Genomic DNA, 9,677 nt, shown 5'->3' on the forward strand with positions numbered 1-9,677 from the left:
CGTGAGATATACCGTGCTCGCACCTGGAGAGGCCACCTTTCTCCCACAATTGATTTTGAAAAATGTTCACGCTTCCGGAAAAGTTGAAAGAATAATGAGAATACATGTATCATAACCTAGGCTCACCAATGTCAACACCTTGCTACATGTCTTCCATACACAGATACGTGTGCATATGTCTGTATATGTAAGAATTTGTGCATGTATAGTTCACCCTCTTATACACACAGACACATACACACTTGCCACCCAAGCATCCTGCGAGGGTTGAACTTGCAAAGCTTTCCTGATATAGAACATGAATTAAAAATGAGTGTTACGGCTGTGCTAAAAGCAAATTAAGACATGAAAAAGTGCTCAATCTTACTTGCAGACAGGGAAATGCCGTAGTTTACTTTTTGAAGTCTTTTTCATTTTTCTAATTTGATGGGCAGAAAAATAGCGTGTCATCCAAAGTTGGTGAGAGTGTAGGGAAAGGAGCTATCCTACACGTTGCTGATAGTAATGAAAATTGCTGAGGGAAATATAATTTGGGGAAGAAATAATCCCCAATAGAAAAGGAGGATCCATTAAAATTAACAATGTGTATATTCTGTGATCCAGGAATCCTTCTCCAAGAGTTGAAATTCAATTTTACAGAAACGAAAGCACCAGTTCTTAACTGTAGTTCAAAGCTGTTTATTGCTGTGTGGTTTGTGGTGGCAAAAACCCAGAGGTATCTCTTTAAGTGGGCATTCAGGTTAAGGTTCAATTAATCATGGTAGAACCGTGAAATGAACTATGCAACTTTTTTTTTAAAGTTAGAAGCATCCATATTAACTTGGAGGCATGCCACGACATAGTAAGTGCAAACTAGCTGTACAATTACATTTTTTAAATAAAAAGGGACAGAAGGATTCACAAGTATGTTTTGCTTATCTGTATAAGTAGAGGAAGTAGAAAAAATACACTAATTTGTTTGCTGTTATTGCTGCCACAAATACTTTTCCTAAGACAAAACTTCAGTTATAGAGGGTAATTGCCATCCGCCGCCGCGGACAGATGTTAGAGGAACAAGAAATCGAGAGGTACTGAAAATATCGGAGGTACTGAAAGACTCCAAGCCTCTGTTCCGCCACGGTGTAAAGGGAGGAGAGGAATCAACGCGGGGTTGACAGATTCGTTGCTCCCTCCATTGACTTTGAATCTTGAGAGAAGGGTACAAGTATGGAAGAAATGGTTGTCTTTTATTTATCCCAGTGCTTGGGGACTGCTTGCATGCTAGCAGGACCTCTCCCACTACTTTCCCTTGCCCCCTGAGAGCGGACTTCGTGCCTGTCCATTTTCACACTTGCGCCTCTGGTCTTGTATTTTATGGCTAGATTCTCCTGCAGCAGTGTTTGAAATCTCCATGGCCTACAATCTTTTCTAACTCACATGCCAATTCCACTATGAACTGCTCTTGCAGTGGCTCAGGGATCCGGGGTAAGAGAGAGGTTGGACTTCATAAAGTGGTCATGTGTAAAAGCATGGACTTATTTATTTCATTTTTTAAAAGACTTTATTTATGTGTCAGAGAGAGAGAGAGCACAAGCAGGGGGAGTGGCAGGCAGAGGGAGAGGGAGAAGCAGACTCCCTGCTGAGCAAGGAGCGCAACCTGGGCCTCAATCCTATGACCCTGAGATCATGACCTGAGTTGAAACCAAGAGTCGGCCACTTAACCAACTGAACCACCAGCACGATCTTATTTAAAAGCTTTTTGGGGGCACCTGGGTGGTTCAGTCGGTTAAGCGGCGGACTCTTGGTTTCAGCTCAGGTCATGGTTTCAGGGTCATAGGATCGAGCCCAGCATTGGGCTGCAAGCTCAGCATGGAGTCTGCTTAAAGATTCTCTTCCTCTCCCTCTGCCCCTCCCCTGACTTGTGCACGTGCGCTCTCTCTCACTCACTCTCTCTCTCAAATAAATAAATCTTTAAAAAAATAAAAGCCTTTTGGAAGACCCAATAAAGAGAGATTGAGAGGGAGAGAAAGAATAATTGCGAGGCGACTCAGGATGTAAACACGTGGGACAAGATCTAAAGCTTTAGAGTCAGAAGGACAGTTTCTTTGTTCTAACCTGGGAAGAGGACAGGAAGTTGCGTATGCACATGAATTTGTATATCATCTACCCTGAATCAGGGTGTACTCAGAGAAGCGGAGCAACCACGAGATAGACAAGGAATTTATTATAGTGACTGGACCTTACACAGTGGCGGAGCTGATGGAACAGTCTGGGTGAGGCTGTTGTTTTGCACATGGTCATGTGACCACAGCTGGACTTTACAACTACCTTCTCCCGCTATCCATTCTGTGATTCCTTTGCCCTTTGCAAGCACCTGGGCTAGTCTTGGCTTGTCACAGCTCCCCACTGGCTCTAATCACGGGGCACAGGAGAACTAAGAGTCCCCTGCACTCCAGGTAGACGTGGAGTCCTAAGTTGTAAGAACAGGGATAGACAAGTCAGCTGGAAGGCAGCAGTAGGTAGCCCCAAATTGTTATGGGGATGGAATAAGAGGAAAACAGGTCTGAGAACTTGATGCAAGGTAACAGAGGCCCATCAAGGACATGAAGTGGCAGTGTGAGTAAGTAAGCTTTTTTTTTCTTTTTTGCCAATAAGAATGAACATCTGAACAAATATTTAATTATTATGAACAAAATTATTATTACAAGATACAAGGTGAAAGTTTCCCCTGATTTTAACCTTCCTCTGGCATGTTTTACCTTACCAACTCCAAATTCTCCGAGCCTCCCATCTGAGCACTAAAGAAATGGAGAGGAGGAATGACACTACATCAAGCAAGACAGAAGAGAGGATCAGTGAACACCAAGGAAAAAAACCGAGAAGAAAGTACAGAGGAGGGAGGAAAGGGAAATCTTGATGTGGTCCCGCTCAAGTCCCAGCAAAGCCTCTCATTTTTATTTGTGTTTTTGGATCTTCATTCAGCACCAAGAAGACTGGAATTAATACTTTTATACCTGAAAATATCTGATTCAGGATATAAGCAACTATTCCTAGGATGGGTTTCAAGAAGGGACTGCCTGGAAGAATGCACTGTGGCAAACTGGCAAACATCGATGGGTTGAGTTTCAGGTGTGCTAATCTCTGATGAATCTTTTTGTAAATATCACCGCTAAAGAAGGTATAAATGAAACTTCTTTCTCTGATTCTAATGGGCAGTAGGTAAATGGAATGAAATACACGAATCACAAAGCTTAAAATGTAGAAATTCAGTGTTTATGATGTTATGATGCCTATCCTCCAATACACTGAATATTTTCTGTAGCACTGGAACATGGAACTCAACACTAGTTTTGATACTTCTGTGAATGTTCTTGGAGCTCCCACACATAGGCAAATAGACTAAGTAAATTCTCCCACTTAGAACATGTTACGATTATCCAGAACACTCTTCAATCAATTAATCATTGAAACTGGTTGCCTGGGCAACGGGTTCATCAAGGTTGCTCTCTGTTTTTCATAAGCTTACTTTCTTTTCTCTCTATGGGTGTGGAGCAGACTCTTCTGAGTATGTGAGCAGCGCAGGCACAAGATGAATACCGAGACCCTCAACACTGACCCCAGTGAGTTTTCTTACGTTTCAAAGGAAATAGCAGAGAGTCGGAATAGCACCCAATCGAAGCACACCAGCTGTTTCCTTCCTGTGACTTTCCTTCTGATTCATCCTATAGCCTCCATACTCCCAGCTGGTAAGACACTTCCTGCGGTCTCTGTCTCTGAAGGAGCAGCGTGTACTTGAGGGAAGAAGATGAACTGGTTTTTTTTAGAGTTATTTATTTTAGAGAGAGACAGAGAGAGAGAGAGGGAGAGAGAAAATGAGCGGGGGTGGAGGGCAAAGGGAGAGAGAGAAGCAGACTCCCAACTTGGGAGTCGATCTCACAACCCTGAGATCATGACCTGAGCTGAAATCAAGAATCGGAAACTTAACCGACTGAGCCACCCAGGCGCCTCAGAAGATGAACTGATTTAAACTGAGTCAAGAGTTACTTGTAAATCCTACTCAGAAAACAGAGGACAGTAATAGAACTTTGATGTAATTGGTTTTGAATCTCTTAGAAAATGTGTCTTTAGAATTGACTAGGAATAGAATGTCCATAAACAAAGAGTGTTTGTTTTTTTTTTCAGATTCATAGTCCCTAGATTTGTTCTAAGCTTAAGGTCCAAAATACTTGTTCATGTTAGGAAATGAAAAAAAAAGGAAAGAAAAAGGTACTTTAACTCATTTAAAGGAGCCACATACCTAATTTTGCCACCATTTTCTCTTTTGAGCATGTTATTCATGAAAACATTGTTACATGTTGAAATGTCTGGCTTTTTTTCTGGTAATGGAAATGGTTTTCATTAATATCTTGTGAAAGGGCCCCTAAAATTCCTATATTTACCTTGAGAGACACTGAATTATTTTAACTTCTTTTAGATTTTAGTGCTTTTCTGTTTTTCCATGAACATCACTACACAATAGGCTTTTATATTCAATATACTATGAACAAATTTCACTACGACTTTACTCATTTTCACCTGTGCTGTGCTAATAAGTCTCAAACAGCTCGGTCAGGTCTCAGCAGCTGGCACTGTGCCCCACTGAGTATCACAAACTGAAAAATGATTATTTGGGGAGGCTTCATAATTATGCTAAGATGAAAATGTTGGCAGCCAGGAGATACATATTTTTCAAGATTTGAGAGAAAATTTAATGAAAGTGCCACAAATATATTACTTAGGACGATGATTTGCACTTAATATGAGGCCCTTTTCTCTCTGGATTTCAAAGTCTGGACTAATTAATTAGCCCTAATCCCCCTGTTTTCCTGATGGTCAAGCATTCAGACAGACCTCCCGAGAGCGCAGAGATATCAGAGTGAAGCAGAAAGTGTGCCGACCGGGGCCAGGAGGCCGGTGGCTTAGCTCACACCTGTTGGGTGTCAGTCTTTGTTTCTTCCACTTTCAAATCTGTAACCCTCGGCCCCCATCCCCCACCCCAAGTCGGCAAACCTAGACCCAAAGGCTAAATCTGGCCCACTGCCTGTTTTTGCAAGTCAAGTTCTATTGGAACACGGGCAAGCATATTGCCTATGGCTGCTTTTGCTGCAACAGCCAAGGTAAGAAATCAAAACAGACTCTATGGACCATGATGCCTGAAATCTTGTCTACCTGGCCTTTCACACAAAAACTCGGCTGACCCAAGACCTAACCTCTCTGAACGTTTCCCCATCTGTAAAATAAAACCCAGTAGCCAATAACATGGCAACTTCATGAGAAGAGCGGAGTTTCAAATTTGCACAATGATGACTCCTTCACGGTGCCTCAAGACCAGGGTGAAGAATCCTTAGCAATGATATTAATTCATTCAAAATGCATCCGTCTACTCTTTAAACAGTGGGGGAAACATCAGGCACCACTTTAAACAGTGGGGGAAACACATGTTAACGGAAATAAGACTTGTTTTAGCTAGTTGTGGAGAGCTTATGTGGGGGTCGGTGGGGATGGGGTGTGAGATGAAGAAGTATTTCAAAATAAAGTCTTTTTGGTATTTTAAATATTAAGTATTGGGATGAAGGCAAGCTCTGTTCTACTTGCCCTGAAAATGATTCACAGACGCATCACACCAGCCATTACATTGGGTTGAGATAAGCTCTCTCATATTTGATTGGCTTAGCCACCCTGGATCCCTGCTGAAGAGCCTCCGCTAACATAATTTATTTGTAATCATAAATAGAAGGGACCCCAAAAATTCTATCTCCAGGCATGAGAGATGTTTCAAGAAATGGGTGTTTGATCTTGGCCATAGGAAGAAGAGGTAAGATCTGCATAGGTGTGTTAAGTGGAGAGGGTCATTCCAGATGGAGAGTTCGACAGTCTGTAGAAAGCCATGGAGTTCTGGCCGTGCTTCACGAACGTCTAATAGCCCAGCTTGGCAGTAAGAGAGCGTGAATGAAGGGGAGTAGCAGAGATAAGCCGGGGGTGCTCAGTTCTGGAGAATAAGGATGGGGCGTATGTCAGAGTAATAGGAGGTCATGGAGCTCACTGATGGCAGGCTAACAGGATTGAACTTTGCTCCACAGGCAGTGAGAAGCTCCAGGAAGTGTGGGGCCAGAGCAGGGAGCACTGTGCAGCTAGCACTTCTCACAGTGGTACTACGCCTGCTCCACACTGAACAGGGCGGATATTTTCCAAATGGGACCCAACAGAAGACCACCTTCTACTGTCACAGTTTTAGCCCTGATCCATGGCAGAGTCTGATCTATGAGAACCCGGACGATCACTGTTACTTTCTACACAGCTCCTCCCTGAAGGTCTTCAATCCACTTCTCGGTTGGGGTCTTCCAGAGCCCTGCCCACAGCCGCCTCCTCGGGTCAGAGTTGCTGTCTTGCCGTGGTGGTTCTGGGCCGGGCCTCTGCTAAGGCTGCTGCTCCCAACAGGAATGGGTGTCTTCCTCCTCTTCCTATTATCCCTAATCATCCTTGTCCCCATGGCATCTCCTTGCTTTGAACCCCAGGACCCTATGCTACTCATGCTGACATTTAAAATGCTGCTTAGAGAACAGCTCTCAGTCAGGGGCACCTGGGTGGCTGTTGGTTGGGCATCTGACTCTTGATTTCAGCTCAGGTCGTGATCTTGGAGTCGTGGGATCGAGCCCCGCGTCAGGCTCTTGGCTTAGCCCAGTCTGCTTGTCCCTCTCCCTCTGTTCTGCCCCTCCCCCTCTTTCAAAAAAAAAATGACTCTCAGTCATTGTGAGGGTGCATCTTGACGGCTAAGCAAGGCCTATTCGCCATGCTCCTGCATGCTCAACAAATGCTTGTTTAACGGAAGTGCATTTCCTATAACCAGACACTTCATTTTACCAAATAGGTTAGGTTTGTGTTTAAACCTGTACCACCACCCAAGCTTCCCTCATGTAACCTGCGGCAGCCCTGGGCCTCCGCAGGTAGTGCGGTGCCATGGACAGGTGGCGATGAAGAGGCCTGGGTAGGTGAGCAGCTGTGTGCTGTCTCTGTTAGTCTCTGCGCAGCAGAGGACTGATCCATCTACATGAGGATGTATTGGGAAGTGGCGAAAGGAAACATACAGCCTCAGTTTTGCTCTTTAAAAAGTAACTATTGAAATTTTTTATATATCACTTCTTTAAAACCTAGTTATCCACAAATTGCTTAAACCTATACACATATAAACACAAAAGAACAGGCCTGTTTGGTTTCCACAGGGCATGGATAGCAGGCCATGGTTTTACTGTGTTGTCCCAAATGCCATTGATGTAGTCCGTTAACAAGGCTGAGGAAAATCTGAATATTTTGGTGTGTCACATTTATAGGGGTGAAAACTTCAGAAAGCCTCCTTTCCATTATAATTATCTAACATTATTCAAAGCTTCATGATTAGTTTATTGTCTATAACTAAGGTCATGTGGTAGGGTTATTTCTTATAAAATCCTATGTCCTAGGATATCTTTTAACCTTAAATAAAGGATATATCCATTGAGTTCTAATTTGATAGAAATTATGGAATCCCAACCTGTTTTTACATGTACCATGTTTCAAAACAAGGGGGAAAGGGCCTTTGCACGTACCTGATACCTCACCTAAAATCCCCTTCAGCTTGTCCTGTTCCTGCCACTGGTCGTCAAGCAGAAAGTGTAAGACTTGGCAATATTCCCTCCTGTCATAAGCTTTCCAATTATTGAAAATTAAGTAACTCCCAATAGAGAAGAAATCATTAAATATATAGTAAATAATGAGGTTAATTAATTTAACCCCTTCTAATTAGGAAACTAATTAAATCAGAAAATTAAAACTGACACAAGACATTAAAATCGGGAAGTTTTGAACTTAAATGTAACGATCATCTCTTCTTCAGCCAATTCCAAAGGAGGACTAGACATTAACCACAAAAATATGTATGAGTGGACTATTTTTAACTGATACAAAGCTAAATTTTCCATACCATAAATATTATTTTTAGAGATAACCATTTTTCTATGTGAGATTAAACTTGTTCCTTTTAATTCTTCTAAAGAATGAATTAAAGTAAATCCAAAAAGATGGATTTAGCCCTACTAACTGTGATCATGGGTGAGTTACTTAACATCTCTGGGTCTTGGGTTTCTCATCCTCAAAGTATCCTTCCTATTAAAAAAGTGAGATTGACTCATAGTATCTTGGAGATGGAAATAGATCTAAAGAGAAGGGAACAGCTCAGGAAGTTAGTCGGGGTGTTAAAATCTTTGTCAGTGTGACAGAGTACAGAACCACTGTGTACTTTATGATGACTGCTTCATTGCAGCACTGTAATTGTTACATGTAGGAAACAAGTGTGCAAGAGGTATATTAAATTCAGGTACATTAAAAAACTATATGGCATATGCATTAAATAATGCACATTTGACAAGGACGGACAATTCTTTTTTAAGATTTTATTTATTTATTTGACAGAGACAGCCAGCGAGAGAGGGAACACAAGCAGGGGGAGTGGGAGAGGAAGAAGCAGGCTCCCAGTGGAGGAGCCTGACGTGAGGCTCGATCCCAGAACGCCGGGATCACGCCCTGAACCAAAGGCAGACGCTTAACGACTGAGCCACCCAGGCGCCACAGGAAGGACAATTCTTTTTTAAGTGGCAACAGAGCAGTATATGTGGTGTAATTTTTTTCAGGAGAAAATGTATTTATATGGGACAATGTCTGGAAGGAGTTCAAGTGCTGCTTCTGGGGAAGGGATTTGGGGTAATTTACTATTTTCCTTGTGTTTTTTTTTTTTTTTTAAGATTTTATTTATTTGAGAGAGGAAGCACGAGAGGAGGGAGGGTCAGAGGGAGAAGCAGACTCCCCACTGAGCAGGGAGCCCAATGCGGGACTCCATCCTGGAACTCCAGGATCATGACTTGAGCCCAAGGCAGATGCTTAACTGACTGAGCCACCCAGGTGCCCGTTTACTAGTTTTTTTACATTGAATAGCTAGATGATTATTGGAGGCAACTGTGCTCAGTGTCAGTTGAATGAACCTTTCCCATAAACAACACCCTTTAGGTTCCCTGGTTCTCTTGAGATAAAACTCTGGCTTGTGTGTCTAACTTAAGTATCCCCTTTCATGAGAAAGGTTAAATGTTGTAGTCTATAAATCCAAATGAAAGGTTTACTAAACATTGCTAATATCTAACTTTAAGGGGCGTGTGACCAGTTGAATGGAACAAAATATGAGAACAAGACTGACAGTGTTGTATACAATATACAGAGATGTATTTTAAAAAGCCACTTGGAAATACTTTTCTAAATAATGCCTCAAGTTCCCACCAGTAGGTACAATTTAAGTATTCCCAACTCTACTTTTGCTTTTTCAATTTTACACTTCACTTTTTTGTAGCCCCGGGTTACCTAACTTGCAAAACAGAAAATGAGAAATGGATGACCTTATTTACCAAATTAGCATCAAGCAGTCTGTTTATTCTCTGAAGATTATCAACAAAATGACCATGCTTTGAACTTAGTTGGGGGAAGTGAAAAATATTAATGCTCAGTGTCCTGAGGATAGTACATGCATCAAAGTTAAAGAAATACAAAGCTTCTGTTTAATGAACAGATACTGTTATTACCCCTAAACTGGGACATCTTCTAAAGTGCTACAAAAATCGAGAAATATCTATTTGTGGAAA

The 9,677-nt window shown here is 42.1% G+C and overlaps 1 long non-coding RNA gene across 1 annotated transcript in view; it reads left to right on the plus strand.

The window, feature by feature from the left end:
• Positions 1 to 4,135, plus strand: part of LOC121105773 — a 17,890-nt gene extending 13,755 nt beyond the window's left edge. Inside the window, exon 2 of the long non-coding RNA XR_005838430.1 lies at positions 3,535 to 4,135. This is a non-coding gene — a long non-coding RNA (uncharacterized LOC121105773). The remainder of the gene's footprint in view (positions 1 to 3,534) is intronic.
• Positions 4,136 to 9,677: the final 5,542 nt, after the last annotated feature.

This window comes from Ursus maritimus, unplaced genomic scaffold, assembly GCF_017311325.1.
Source record: "Ursus maritimus isolate PB19 unplaced genomic scaffold, ASM1731132v1 scaffold_3, whole genome shotgun sequence".
NCBI lineage: Eukaryota > Metazoa > Chordata > Mammalia > Carnivora > Ursidae > Ursus > Ursus maritimus.